Raw genomic sequence first — 15,120 nt, forward strand, 5'->3', positions numbered from 1 at the left:
TTCATCAGTTGCCACTCACCCTACCTAAACACATGACCTCAGTCATTAGGTCATTGGGGCAGAGGTCATAGGTTGTTGTCTTAGGGTGCAAGGAAATAGCAAACTGGGAATAACTTCACCATAGAGGCATCATCAAACAACAAACTTCACAACATATACTGGCGGTATTAAACCTGATTCTATATTTAACATCAGCAGTTGAAGGCAGTTCACCATTGCCCTTTCAACTGGGTTTGAGTAGTGATACCTGTTTCTCCAGAATTGGTATTGATTACTATACTGCAGAGAGTGCACTGTTTTACAAACTCCTGACCCCAAGTATGGATCAGTGACACTGATAGTTGGGCTCGAGTCCGGTGGCGTAGCAATTAGCGTGACCTTTACTGCGCCAGTGATCCATGTTCAATTTTCACCACTGTATGTAAGGAATTTGTATATTCTCCCTGTGACTGTGTGGGCTTCCTCCGGGTGCTCCAGTTTCCTGCCAATTCCAAAGACGTACGGGTTAGTAGGTTAATTGGCCACATGGGTGTAAAAGGGCAGCACAGGCTCAATGGGCTGAAGGGTCTGTCGCCATGCTGAATAAATAAATTTTAAAAAGCAATGTTGCTGGATAGCCTTTGAAGTGGTTTACCTTTGCCACCTGCAGTGGGTGCTCCCGACAAACGGAGTGGACGTTGTTAAAGCCATCCCAGTATCTCCTGCCAGTTACTGATTGGGCTTGGGCGAAGAATTTTGATGAGTTAGTGGGATGCTACACATTTTCAGGTCTTCAGGCAGTTGTGTGAGCTTCTGCTTCCCTCTACTGGTGCAGAAGTATATGTGTATCTTCCCTCTTAGACAAAGACTTGGGATCAAGAAGGACTTCCACTCCAGTCATCTGGGCTCTGAGGAGGCTGATGAGACCAATGTGGGACCTGTAGTCTCAGAGGGGGTGGGAGGTGCCTGATGGGGTGAATGTGTGGGTAATTCGGGAACTGATGCCACCCCTTCACTCATTTACCCTGGGTTCTCCAACCAAATGCTCTCAAAGCCACAGCACCTTAGAGTCCTAGAGCTACAGAGCACAGAAACAGGTCATTCAGACCGACATGTCCACGCCGAGCAAGTCGAGCTACCCGAGCTACTCCTGTATGTCTGTTTTTGTGCATGAACCTTTCCTGTCCATGCAAGTGCCCAAATATCATCATCAATTAGACTGCAGATCAACTTTATTTGTCACATGCACATTGAAAACGTCAAAACATACATTGAAATGCATCGTCTTGTGTCAATGACCAACGCAGCCCGAGGATGTGCCGGAGGCTGCCCGCAAGCGTTGCCGCACTTCCAGTGCCAACGTAGCACGACCGCAACTTACTAACCCATGCCCCTCTGGAATGTGGGAGAAGACCGGGGCACCCGGAAGAAACCCACTCGGTGTCGGAGAGAACCTTCAAACTCCTCACGGACAGCAGTGGGTCATTAGCACTGTGAAGTGTGGCACAAAGCACAATGATACCTGCCTGTACCACTTCCTCCTTCCCCATGTCCACTGGGCTGGACCAGGGATTCTGGTGAGTCTGTGAGATGTTGTCAACAGATGAGATTCTGCAGATGTTGACAATTCAGAGTAACACATACAAAATGTTAGAGCAACTCAGCGGGCCAGGAAATTTATGGAAAAAAATAAGCAGTTGGAGTTTCAGGTCGAGACCTTTCATCAGGATATTACATGTTTTCAAAGAGCATTTGAGAACACGTTTCAATTGTTTTCTCTTGTCCACTTAGTGGTCCATAGCGCAGAACGGGGTGTCTGTTTCAGGAGTCAGGTCATGTGCCTGCCCATCGGAGCTGACTGACTCTCAGTGTTGGGTATGTAAGGGGCTCGTCGTGTCCACTCTGGGGCAGCTCACTCACCTTCCGACCCCACCGGACACTCAGCTTTCACCTGTGGCACCAAGTAGCTGTTTGCATATGGCTGCGGTGTACCAGGGTGTGGCCGCTTCGACAAGCAGGCTGAACCAGGTGAGGGTAATCGGTGGCCTCATACCTCAGTGAGATAGGACAACGCCTGTCCAGCATACGAGTTTAGCTCTGGCAGACTGGGCGGATGAGATCTACAGTGAGATCCAAGGGCTAGGAAGATGGTACTGCAGCGCACTATGGAGAGTGAAGGGCATGACAAGTGTGATGAGAATACACATAGATTAAGATGTTAGCTGTTCTGTGCTGGCACCAGTGGGATCAGCAGTTGGTCTGCCACCTGTCTTCAGGAGAGAGAGAGATAAGGAAAACAATGGAGCAGCATTTGGAGATGTTAATGAAGGGACGGGAGAGAGTAACAGAAGGAGAGCTGTCAAGATCGGCTCCCCCTTTGAACCCTGAACTGTTTGAAGTGATGGACAGGCGATACCCCAGCAGGGGGATAAAAAGGGACAGGTTCACTAAGGCAAGACACACACGACACCCCGAGGTAACGAGACCCTGGAAGTGATGCGTCTCCCACAAGTCGGTGGGAAGTTTTTGGAGGGCTGGTCGCAGGATCAAGCCATAGACGCTCGAAGTGGAAAGGCAAGATCGACGGGAACCTGGTGTGTGCACCCTTGCCTGGGTGCCAGGTCCACTGCAGAGAAACGATCATATCTGGAAACGGAGGGGTTACAGTCGGTGACCTCAGATGACATCACAAAGGGCTCGCCCGAAAGCTGACTGCGAAGGTCTGTGTGGAAGCCGTTTGAATATTCATTCGTTTTGCTCTCTCTCTCCTTCCCTCCCACTGTCTGCGAACTGAACTGAACTAAATTGAACTGAACTTTGCGTCACTTTGAAACTGGTCATTTACCCCTAGACAACGATAGAGCTTGATTGATCCTGTTATCTTAATTCTGTGTACGTGTGTGTTTATCATTGCTGAACTGTTGCATTTATTATCCTTTTGATTAGAGTACTGTGTTGCTTGTTTCTTTAATAAAACTTTCTTAGTTCTAGTAATCCAGACTCCAACTGAGTGATCCATTTCTGCTGGTTTGGCAACCCAGTTACGGGGTACGTAACACAAGGCACAGAAGACGTCACGGTCATCCACTGCAACCAAGGAAGACTCCAGTTTGTGACGCTTGTTTGTACCACTGGACCCAGCCTTCTGAGTTGGAGAGAGTGGAACTGTCCCAATGGAACAGGCTTTCCACTTTAAAATCTCTCCCGCACAGGTTTCCTGGCATCATTGGAGTCAGGCAACCACCACCATGCTAGGTATGGAATCTGAGCACTGGTGTGCCAGTGGATTGGGGCCACTTTATGAGTACACTTTGCTCCACTGCTTTTGTGGGTAGTGCTGTTAGGTAGTTAATTCTCAGCAGCATGCGGGGGCCACTCGTGCTAGATTATGAGCTATGTGGAGGTTTTGAGTTCTTGCTCTTCAAACGCTCTTTTCCGCAAATGGCCAAAGAGTATGTTAAATTAAATAAAAGTAGTGCAAAATTTAAAAAAAGGTGGCGAGGTAGTGTTCATGGGCTCAATGTCCATAATCAGAGGGGAGGAAGTTGTTCCTGAATTGCTGAGTGTGCGCCTTCAGGCTTCTGCACCTCCTCCCCAGTGGCAGCAATGAGAACAAGGTACGACCTGGGTGATGGAGGTCCTTAAAGACAGATGTTGCCTTTTTGAGGCATGGCTACTTGAAGATGTCTTGGATACTATAGAGGGAAGTTCCCAGGATGGTGCTATGTTTACAACGGTCTGAAGTTTATTTCAGGCTGTGCAGTTGACCCTCACACCCCCCCCACCCCGCCCACCCCGCCATACCAGGCAGTGATGCAGTCCGTTAGAATGCTCTCCACAGTGGATCTGTAGAAATGTGAGAGTGTCTTTGGTAACATAACAACTGTCCTCAAACTCCTAATGAAATATTCTCTCTCTACATGACATTTAACTTCTACAGATGCACATCCTGACTGATTGCATCATAGCCTGATACGTTAATTCCAGAGCACAAGAATGCAAGGGGCTGTAGTGAGCATTGGAGATGGCCCGCAGTGCACCAAGTACTGCCCTCCTCCTCCTATTGACAGCATTTGTCAAGCATCTCCGCCAAAGTGACATACCCTCTTCTGCTGCTACCGTTGGGCAGGGGGTATAAAAGCCAGAAGTCACACACCATGAGGCTGAGGAGCAGCCTCACAACTAAAAGCTGACAAAAGATAGTGGATACAGCCCAGTCATCCATGTGTAAAGTCCTCCCCGCCATTGAGCGCATCTACAAGGAACACTCGCAGGAAAGCAGCATCCATCGTCAAGGACCCCCATCGTTCAGGCCACGCTCTCTATTTAGTGCTGCCATCAAGGAAATACAGGAGCCTCAAGATCCACATCACCAGGTTCAGGAACAGTTATTACCCCTCTACCATCAGGCCCTTGAACCAAAGGGGATAACGTCACTCACACAAATGCTGAACTGTTCCCACAACCTATGGACTCATCTCATGTTCTTGATATTTATTATGATTTTATTTGTTATTTTTCTTTTCATATTTGTACAGTTTGTTGTCTTTCGCCCTTTGGTTGTTGTCCATCTTGTATGTATTCTTTCTTTCTTTTTGAATCTTTTTATTAATTATTATTGAAAATCAACAACAGAGAAAAATACATCAAAATAATCAAGGCAACGTACCTATATGTAGAATAAGAGTTAAACTATCAACCAAGCTGAACAGTATATCAATAATAATAAAAAAACAAAACGTTAAAGCTTTTTTTTATGGAAAAAAGAAAGAAAAAAAGAACCCTTGCTAAATAAAACAGAAAAAAACCCCTAATAACAAAAAAGAAGGGAAAAAAAAACCCATTTGGAGCACAAACCCAGAGCTATACGCCATACAAGCTTCCATAAAAAAAAAGACATCAATCCGCCACCAAATCCATATACCCAAGCATTAGAAAAGGACCATCTTTATTCATCCAAATCCAATGATAATAACGGGCAAAAGAACCCCACCTTTTCTCGAAGTCAAATCTAGCATCAAAAGTTCGACTTCTAACTTTTTCCAAACTAAGACATAACATCACCTGAGAGAACCATTGTATCAAAGTGGGAGCAGAGGCATCTTTCCATTTTAATAAAATAGCACTTCTAGCCAATAATGTGACAAATGCAATTACCTATTGGTCTGATATAGAAATACCGTGAATATGTTGAGGAATTATACCAAACAATACTGTCAATTTATTAGGTTGTAAATTGATTTTTAAAACTTTAGAAGTTGTAGAAAAAATAGATGTATGCATTTTGAAAAATTGATTTTATTGTGTTCACTGTGAATGCCCACAAGAAAATGAATCTGAGGTGACATACATACTTTAATAATGAATTTTCTTTGATCAACCATCAGATCCTGGAACTGACCTACACAATCTACCTCAGCAACAGAACACCACAGACCACCTCTTGTAGCTTTATGGACTTCTCTCTGCTTGTGTTTGCCTTTCACTCACATCTTGTTTTGTACATCAGCTTGTATAGTTTACGTTCTGTGCTTTATCTGAAACTCTGTGCTCGTGAAGCTGCTGCAAATGAGTAACAGTATTTCATGTACTTCTGGATATGGAAATAAATTCAATTTGACTTGACTTGAGGGCTGCATGGACTCAGTGAGGCAAAAGGTCTTCTGTATTAAAATAAGTTCATGTCATGCGACATCTTCAGACCCAAGTGCAGAATCACATAGAGACTTGCAAGGGTTAATTGAAAATAGTAATTTTATTAACAAAACAGTTCTTGGATAACTCAGCCAGAACTACACTAGGCAAAGATCAAGATGACCGAGCAAATGAGAAGGGGCTAGCACTGTCCCTTTAAATACACTTACAGGCACGAAAGAATCTGTGCCCAGCTGATAAAACCCAAGTCTAATTACAAATTAACAAGTAACAATTCTAAGAGACGGAAGTCCAGGGATGCTTAATTAGACACATGAAAAGTCTTGGAGAATTAATTGGAAGTAATCAGGGACAATTGCAACTTAAATGTAAACTGGAGAAGACCAAACAAAAACACAAAAAAATCTGAAGTGCAACAATATGGATAATTATAATAAAACACAGAATACAAAAAAACCTGCAAAAATCTCAGCCCTCAGAATACTCTACTGACAACCCAATGTCATCATTTAACCAATATTAGAGAAGCATATTATACACTGAGTAGCCACTCTATTAGTTACCTCCCGTACCGAATGAAGTGCCCACTGAGCATATATTCATGGCTTTCTGCTGTAGGAGCTCACCCACTTCAAGGTTCGACACAATGCACTCAAAGATGCTCTCCTGCACACCACTGTTGTAATGCATGGTTACTTTCACCTTCCCATCAGCTTGAACCAGTCTGACCATTCTCCTCTGAACTCTCTCAATAACTAGGTGTTTTCACCCACAGAACTGACACTCACTGGATGCTTTTTGTACCTCGCACCATCCTCTGTAAACTCTAGAGAATGAAAGTCCCAGGAGACCAGCAATTCCTGAGATACTCAAACCACCCCATCTGGCGCCAATAATCATTCCATGGTCAAAGTCGCTTAGATCACATTTCTTACCCATTCTGAACAACAAATGAATCTCTTCCTTCTTCTTCTTCTCCTTCTTCTATTTCTGGCAGCTTAGAAGCATCTAGGCATATTACTGCTCTCCGCAGGATATATAATTAATTATAGAATTTCAAGAAACTCAAATTCTCGAATATAAACTAATCACACATATAAACTGAATAATAAACTCTTTAATCAGATAGTGGTTCTCTTGGTGGCCAAACAAGGATTTAATAGAAAAACATAACACGTTTAAGTTAGACAGCCACTTGAACAATGTGCTTCTTTCAATTTTATGTTGATTACAACTCAGCAAAACATGCTGAACTGTCTCTGGACTACGAGAGTCAAATAATCCATTAGGATGTTTTCCTATTATCTTTAAATAGTAGTTTAGCCCACAATACCCCAACCTAAGTCTTGTTAATTTCACCATATCTCTACAATTTAAAAAGTAACATTCTGAGGCCTTTTTAACTAGTGGGTGACTAGAAAAGAAATGTCTTCCCTTTAATTCATTTTTCCAATCCTCTTGTCACTTCTTCTCTATACTTTTTTTTTATCCTACTTCTCAATTCTGCTCTGCCTTGGGGTACTCTAATTACTACTTGCCTGCTCTGTAAGGAAGACTTTGCAATGCCATCCACAATTTCATTTCCCTCCACCCCAGCATACCCAGGTATCCATGAAAATCTAACTGCACAACCCATCTTCCCTACTCTAAACAAAACTAAGAGAATCTCAATAACTATGTCAGGACGAGCTTTTGATTTATTCCCTTTTATAGACTCCAAGGCAGCAGCAGAATCCGAACAGATGATAACCCTGCATAGTCGAGAGTCTTCTATCCACTGTAAGGCCCAGAGGATTGCTAATAATTCTGTTGCAAAGACAGAAACACCATCTGAAACCCGGTGACCAATCTTAACTCCAAATTGAGACACATACATCCCAAATCCTGCCCTACTGCTCTCTGGGTCCACTGAGCCATCAGTAAAAATCTTCAGATAAGATCCCCATTTATTATTTAAATATTCATTTATGATCGACGCTGTTGAAATTGCTCTGCTTCCTTGAAGCTGAAAAAGGAGGAATAGGTCTACTTCTGGTTCTGGCAAAAGCCAAAGAGGAACGGGTGGCAAGCAAATTTGGTCAGCTATGTCTTCCTCAATCAGTTTCAATTTCACAGCCCAGTTATTAACCAAATCTAAAAATGGATATCTTTTAATTTCACTTTGGTGCTCTGACTTCCCCTGCCAAAGAACATTTTGATGGACAGCTGTGACTGAAGCCATTTAGTTTTGCCCAATACTGCCGGCCCAACTGAACTTGTAATCAATCTCTTTATCATGTCTGCACGCTTTTATGCATTGAGTTGCGGCCACACGATTGGCTAATTAGATATTCACATTAACGAGCAGGTATACAGATGTACCTAAAATGGCACTAAGTGCATATTGTTATCTCCTTGCTGCTTGCGACAGCGGGTCCAAGTGCAAATGGCCTGTTATGCTTTGTGCGTAACTGTAGGAATATGTAAGGCACTATGCTAATAGATCTCTCCCCTTTTATATTATGCGCTACCATTACGATTGGTGTTGGAGTACAGTGAGAGGCAGGGCCATCAGGATCTGAAAGCAGCAAGGAAATGAGGGTGTGGTAACTATAAGGTGAAAACTTGGCAGAATCATTTTTTTTTGTGGTTGCGCAGCATTACTGTTGAGCTCGCAAGTTAATACAGCCTCCTGGAATTACAGCAGAGAGGCTTTACACGAGCTGGACTTTGTTCTAACGTTTGTGTCGCAGTTTATAAAAACTTACGATTCCTGCTTGCCTTGCTGATAAAACGAACCGCTGATTCTCGTCAAGAAAACAACCCGGCCTTAATCAGGTATCAAAGACTTTAAACAGCACTTAAGACTCTTTGATAGATTGTCTTGATGCCTGGAAGTTAAGGCACTATGTAGTGTAGTGTAACAGGAGTACTGACGGACTTCAGGTGTGAGCTCTAGAAAGAATTGGTTTACTGGGATTCTACAAATGGTCTTGTTATGATAGGGACCAATGAACGACCTCATTCCTGGTCATTATCTAGCAGTGCTTACTGAAATACATCACTAAGTATATACGTGCACTTAGTATGTGCCTGTATGTGCCTGTTCTGCGTGTGTGTGTATACTGCCTTTATGATTTTACACATATTGTGTGTATAATGTGTGAGTGTATACATATTTGAATGTACTCCCTTATGTTTCTACATGTATACAGTCGTTGTCAGTTCCACTGCAAATTGTTTATGGGACTTCATTTGTTGTGACAGTAACTACGCTTAAAATGTACTTCATTGATTGCATTATGCTTTAGACTGTTCTAAGTTCTTGAGGACGCCCTGTACAAATCCAAGTTTTTCTTCCTATCATATTTGTCTTGTGCTGCTTTGATAATGCTGTAATGGAGGGCGATGGAGGGTAAAAGGAGGGTCTTACAACAGCTGTACAATATTGATACACTGCCTCTGGAGCACTGTGCAACCTTCTGGTCTTTTTTTTAAAGAGGAGTGTACCTACCTGCACTGGGGAAGTCAGGAAAGTTCCTCCCAGTTGATTCCTGTGATGAAGGAGGAAAGGGAAGTCTGAGTGGGTTGGATTTTAGTCATTAGAGTTCAGAAGAAAGAATGATGATTTGACTGAAATGTGTAAGATTCTGATGGAGCTTTTCAAGGATGGACACAGAGAAGACGCTGAGGGTGGTGGGGCTTTGGGGCCGAGAAGGAGTTGAGGCCTGGGATAGATCAACCAGAAATGTTGAATGTCAGGACAGAGATGAGAGCACAGTTGGACAACCCTTGCTCTCATTTCCTTGTGTGATTTTTATTTGTCCTGTTGTAAAGACCGTTGGGAGTGCCCATACTGTCAAGGAGCTTTTGGTGAAAGCCTAGAACATAAATCGGGTGAAATGAGAATTGCTGATGAGTTTCTAGTAACAGTAATGTACAGAGTTACTACACAGCTCATTCTTTTAAACACTCTTGAAAAAAACATGTAAGACATCACTGCCAGAGTTGGAAAGAGGAGAAACTTACTGCAGAATGCCCCATTTCTCTTCATACTCCAAATTCACAGAACAGTGTAACAAGTATTGCCTACATTGGCTTTTTGAGCAATCCTACGTGCTATTTCTCTGCCCTTTTCTCATAAGCAGGTAATATTTATTTCCCTTTCCAAGTGTGTATTAAATTTCCTTCTGGAAGTCACTACTGCATCTTCTTCCACCACTTTTCAAACTGCATTCCACCTCTGCATAAAGTTTTTACACTCCATCTGACACGGTGTTTGGTGATGGCCCAAGTGCAGGGCGAGAGACACTGAAACGGACTGGACAGTTCACTGAATTTTATGAAGAACGGCACAGAACAAAAGGAAAATAATAAATGCCTGGCCAACATGCCAATTATTTTACTAAATGCTCCTTTACAGATTCAATCTAGGTTGTAATCCTCTTTCCCAGAATATGGACTAAGGTAAACAGGGAGCATTGCCATAGCTGTGCTCTGGTGAAGACTTGACAAGACTGAAACAAAAGGACAGAAGTTAAACACAACCACAAAGAAACACTGGAGTATACATTCTCATGAGTGTGATTGCTGATTCCTTTCAGCTGCCTGCCTGTGTGTGCGCCCACACTCTGCAGCAGAGTCTGTGGTGGTGACAGGACTCCCCCTCCCTAGGTGCAGCTCCTGAAACGCCAGAGACCTGTGCCCACTGGAAGTCCTGGATGAGAGACTTGTGCAGGGTGTCACAAACTGGAAGCCAAGAACATACACCTCTGGGCCATAACCCCTCCCAATCCACAAGGTACTGGACCCTGCCCCACACCCTGCAAAATATCAGGAGCCACTGCACAGGATAGACCACAGACCCATCCACCAAGTGGGGAGGAGGGAGAGGGGGCTGACTGGAACGTGGGAGGAAGTCACCGGCTTGAGCTGGGATACATGGAACACTGGATGAATCTCGATTGATGATGCTAGATGCAATCTACACGAGACCTTGTTAATAGCCTTCACCCCTCTGAATGGTCCCACATAGCATGGGGCCAACTTGCGGTTCTCAGCCCTCAAATGAAAATCTCTAGACACCAGCCAGACTTTTTCCCCTGGCTTGACAGGCCTCACTTCTCAGCATAGCCAATCATCCATCTGGGCATAATGTTTCCGAGTGCACAGCAGAGAGGCCCTGCCCCGTCCTCGTATGTGGTTGTAGCATTGGAGCAACTGTTCAGCAGCAGGAACTCCCGTGTCAATTTCTTGGTCAGGAAAGAGTGGTGGCTGGAGTACCTTGTGCATTCAAAGGAGGATGACTGGAGATTATTGTGGGCAATCTCTTCCCAAACCAGTTGGGAGCTCCAGGTCATGGGGTTGGAGGAGACAAGGCAGCACAGGGTTGTCTCCAGTCCCTGATTCACTTTCTGGCTGTTAGATTGGGGGAGAAAACCAGACAAGAGTTTGGCTGTGGCTCCCAAAGAAGAACAGAAAGCCTTTCAGAAACAGGATGTGAACTGTGGCCCTCGATCAGATATGGGAAGCCATGCAGGCTGAACACATGTTGAACCATGAAGGTGGCAGTCTCATGAGTCGACACTAGCTTAGGGAGAGCAATGAAGTGGGCAGCCTTGGAGAATTGGTCCACAACTACGTGAATGGTAGTGTTCCCATCTGTCGGAGGCAGACCAGTGATGAAATCCACTGAGAGGTGGGACTAGGGGTGGTGAGGCACAGGCAGCGGGTAAAGCAGACCAGCAGGGCGCTGACGTGACTCCCTGTTCTGGGCACAGGAGGGGATATGCCGACAGGGGCTTGAGCTAGACTCAGACAGGAGACAGGCATGTCGATCCCCACTCTCGGAGTTCCTTTAGGTACCAATTGATTTGTGGGTTGTGTGTAGATAGGGATGGCCAAGCACGTGACAGTTCAGCTGAATTGACGAGATACTGTAGAAGGAGAGCAGTTCCCTATGCTTGCCTTCTAACACAAGTTGGAGGTGTACTATGGAAAGGTGGATCCTGCCACAGAGTCAGAGATGTTGCCTTATGGTTTGATGTTTCATAGAGTACAGAATGCAGAACAGTACTGCACTGTAAAGGCCTTTGGGGCCCATGATACCGTACAACCTTTTAACCAGCTCTACGATCAATTGCCCTTCCCTTCTATATAGCCCATAATCCTCCAATTTTCTTCAGCATTCAGAGGAGATAAAACCATTCCCCCTACTTTGTACAAGGCAATAGCGAGGCCGCATTTGGAATATAATGTTCAGTTTGGCTACCTTACTACAGGAAAGATACCATTAAGATGGAAAGGGTGCAGAGAAGATGTACCAGGATGTTGCCCGGACTTGAGGGTTTGAGTTACGGAGAGAGACAAGTGGGCTAGGACTTTATTCATTGGAGCATGGGAGAATTGGTGGTGATATTGTAGAGATGTATAAAATTATTGAAAGGCATGGATGGTGTGAATGCATAGAGTAATTCTTTCTCCAGCATTGGGGAATCAAGAAGCAGAGGATATTGGTTTAGGGTGAGAGGGGAGATATTTAATGAGAACCTAAGGGGCAAATTTTTCATGAAGATAATAGTCCATATGGAATGAGCTACCAGGGGAAATGCTGTAGTTGAAGCAGGTATATTAACAACATCTAAAAGGCATTTGGACAGGAATATGGATAGGAAAGGCTTAGAAGGATATGGGTTAAACATGGGTAATTACTGAACTACCTGAATTAGAAACCTTGGTCAGCAGGGACTAGTTAGGCCAAAGAGCCTGTTTCTGTGCTGTACGACTCTATGAATCTATTATTTTAATAAAAGATCACAAGGCATGTTTCAGAGGAGAGCAGGGGAGATCTCTCCCACAGCTATTTTTCAGTCTTCAGCAAAGTAACTATAACAGGTTATTGATTATTATTATTGGTGGGATGGACTTTGAAAGAAACGTGTTTGAGACGAAGAGGAAGCAGGAAGAGTAATAGTAACATCCCTGTACATTGCTCTGATTTCCAGAAGTCAGTAGGCATATTTGTTCCCTGAATACAATCTATTATCATGGCTGGCACACCCAGAGAGAAATTATTTATCCTCTGTTAAAGATTAATCATTTAGTCAGTGTATTGCAGTAGAGAGACAAATATAGAAAGACCCTAAGTGTCTGTATCATTATAGATGTGTAACAGGGAGCAGTCAGTGAAATTTCTGCTCATCCTGAATAAAGTTCAACAGTAAAGGGACTTAAGCACATATTTTAGTTGCTACTAATGCACTATGAGGGATGAAGTGAAGATAAATTGCTTCTGGGTGTGTTTAGAGTCAGCAACTGATTGTCTCCAGGTAACGCATGGGTACAAAGGTCACCTCGGCAATAACAAGAGAGAAATGATCTGGACTTTCACACCACATGGGAAAAGCCTCTCAGTGTTCTCAGTAACCCTTTGTCTGCCAACAATTACAATTATTCTGCTGTCGGAACTCAGCAGGTTGAGCATCATCTTTGGGAGGAAAGGAATTGTTGACATTTCAGGTGAAAACTCTGCATCACATAGCCCATAACCCTCCATTTTTCCTTGTCATTCAGATGAGATAAAGCCATACCCCCTGTAATGCACAAGGTGTTGGTGAGGCCACATTTGGACTATTGTGTTCCATTTTGGTTACCTTGCTGTAGGAATGATGTCATTAAGCTGGAAAGAACGCAGAAGAGATTTACGTGATTTGGGTATATAATGATCCAAGAGTTCAATCTCCTGAACTCTCCCTCCACCCAAAATCTTTTGGAGATATACTTTGAATATAGACGTGCTGATAAGCCCACAGATTAGGAGCTTCAAAGAAGATCAATCCACGTAGCACTCCAATTGATTCCTCCCCCAGCCCCGCATTGTAGGAGGGTATACAACCAAGTTTAATGAAATGATTTCTTTCTGCCTGGATTTATTGCCCTCCTCAGTCCTCAGACTCTCACTGGCCTTTAGGTTCCACAAGAGGTGAACACTCTTCCAGTACTCAAAATACCAAATTTCATATACAAACATCAACCAAGCTCCCTTGAGAACAATTTGGTATAGAAGACATTAATTGTCTTCCAGCTGGTAACATCCTCACCTCTGAGTCAGTAAATCTTGCCGTGAAGCAGTGTTCACGCAATCCAGTTTGCACTCCAGTGAAGCACTAAGGGAAGGTTACACCAGTGGTCCCCAACCACCGAGCCGCAGACTGGTACTAGGCCGCGAAGCATGTGCTACCGGGCCGCGAGGAAACAATATGATTTGGCGATATGAAACGAACTTAACCTGTTCTTTAACAGATTTGACATTGTGGCCCCTGCCCATCCCCCACATGATTCATCTGTTGTCGGCCCCCAACCAACACATATTCCACTCTCCCCCCCACCCCTTCTCACAGTCCCCCACCCTGCTCTCATGACTATACCCCTTCCCCACACGAAACCACCATGGTGGGCTTCACAGTTGAACAGGTGAGATGACAGCTGAAACGTCTCAACCCAAGCAAGGCTGCAGGCCCAGATGGTGTCAGTACCAGGGTGCTCAAAGCCTGTGCCCCTCAGTTATGTGGAGTACTTCGCCATGTCTTCAACCTGAGCCTAGGTCTCCAGAGGGTTCCTGTGCTGTGGAAGACGTCCTGCCTCGTCCCTGTGCCGAAGACGCCGCGCCCCAGCGGCCTCAATGACTACACACCGATGGCATTGACCTCCCACATCATGAAGACCCTGGAGAGACTTGTTCTGGAGCTGCCCCGGCCTATGGTCAGGCCACACTTAGATCCCCTCCAGTTCGCCTACCAGCCCCGACTAGGAGTTGAGGATGTCATTGTCTACCTGCTGAACAGTGTCTACGCCCACCTGGACAAGCCAGCGAGCACTGTGAGGGTCATGTTTTTTGACTTCTCCAGTGCGTTCAACACCATTCACCCTGCTCTGCTGGGGGAGAAGCTGACAGCGATGCAGGTGGATGCTTTTCTGGTGTCATGGGTTCTTGATTACCTGACTGGCAGACCACAGTACGTGTGCTTGCAACACTGTGTGTCCGACAGAGTGATCAGCAGCACTGGGGCTCCACAGGGGACTATCTTGTCTCCCTTTCTCTTCACCATTTACACCTCGGACTTCAACTACTGCACAGAGTCTTGTCATCTTCAGAAATTTTCTGATGACTCTACCATAGTTGGATGCATCAGCAAGGGAGATGAGGCTGAGTACAGGGCTACGGTAGGAAACTTTGTCACATGGTGTGAGCAGAATTATCTGCAGCTTCATGTGAAAAAGACTAAGCAGCTGGTGGTAGACCTGAGGCACCGGTGACCCCTGTTTCCATCCAAGGGGTCAGTGTGGACATGGTGGAGGGTTACAAATACCTGGGGATATGAATTGACAATAAACTGGACTGGTCAAAGAACACTGAGACTGTCTACAAGAAGGGTCAGAGCCGTCTCTATTTCCTGAGGAGACTGAGGTCCTTTAACATCTGTCGGATGAGGCTGAGGATGTTCTACG

General features: G+C 44.6%; 1 protein-coding gene across 3 annotated transcripts in view; it reads left to right on the forward strand.

The window, feature by feature from the left end:
* Window positions 1-8,226: 8,226 nt before the first annotated feature.
* LOC134355449 (epidermal growth factor receptor kinase substrate 8-like protein 3) overlaps window positions 8,227-15,120 on the forward strand; it is a 75,204-nt gene continuing 68,310 nt past the window's right edge. Inside the window, exon 1 of one of the 3 annotated variants that reach the window (XM_063065356.1) lies at window positions 8,227-8,451. The gene's annotated coding sequence lies outside the window, so the exon portion shown is untranslated. The remainder of the gene's footprint in view (window positions 8,452-15,120) is intronic. The other 2 variants (XM_063065355.1, XM_063065354.1) reach the window with 2 other exon arrangements.

This window comes from Mobula hypostoma, chromosome 13 (assembly GCF_963921235.1).
Source record: "Mobula hypostoma chromosome 13, sMobHyp1.1, whole genome shotgun sequence".
Taxonomy (NCBI): Eukaryota; Metazoa; Chordata; class Chondrichthyes; order Myliobatiformes; family Myliobatidae; genus Mobula; species Mobula hypostoma.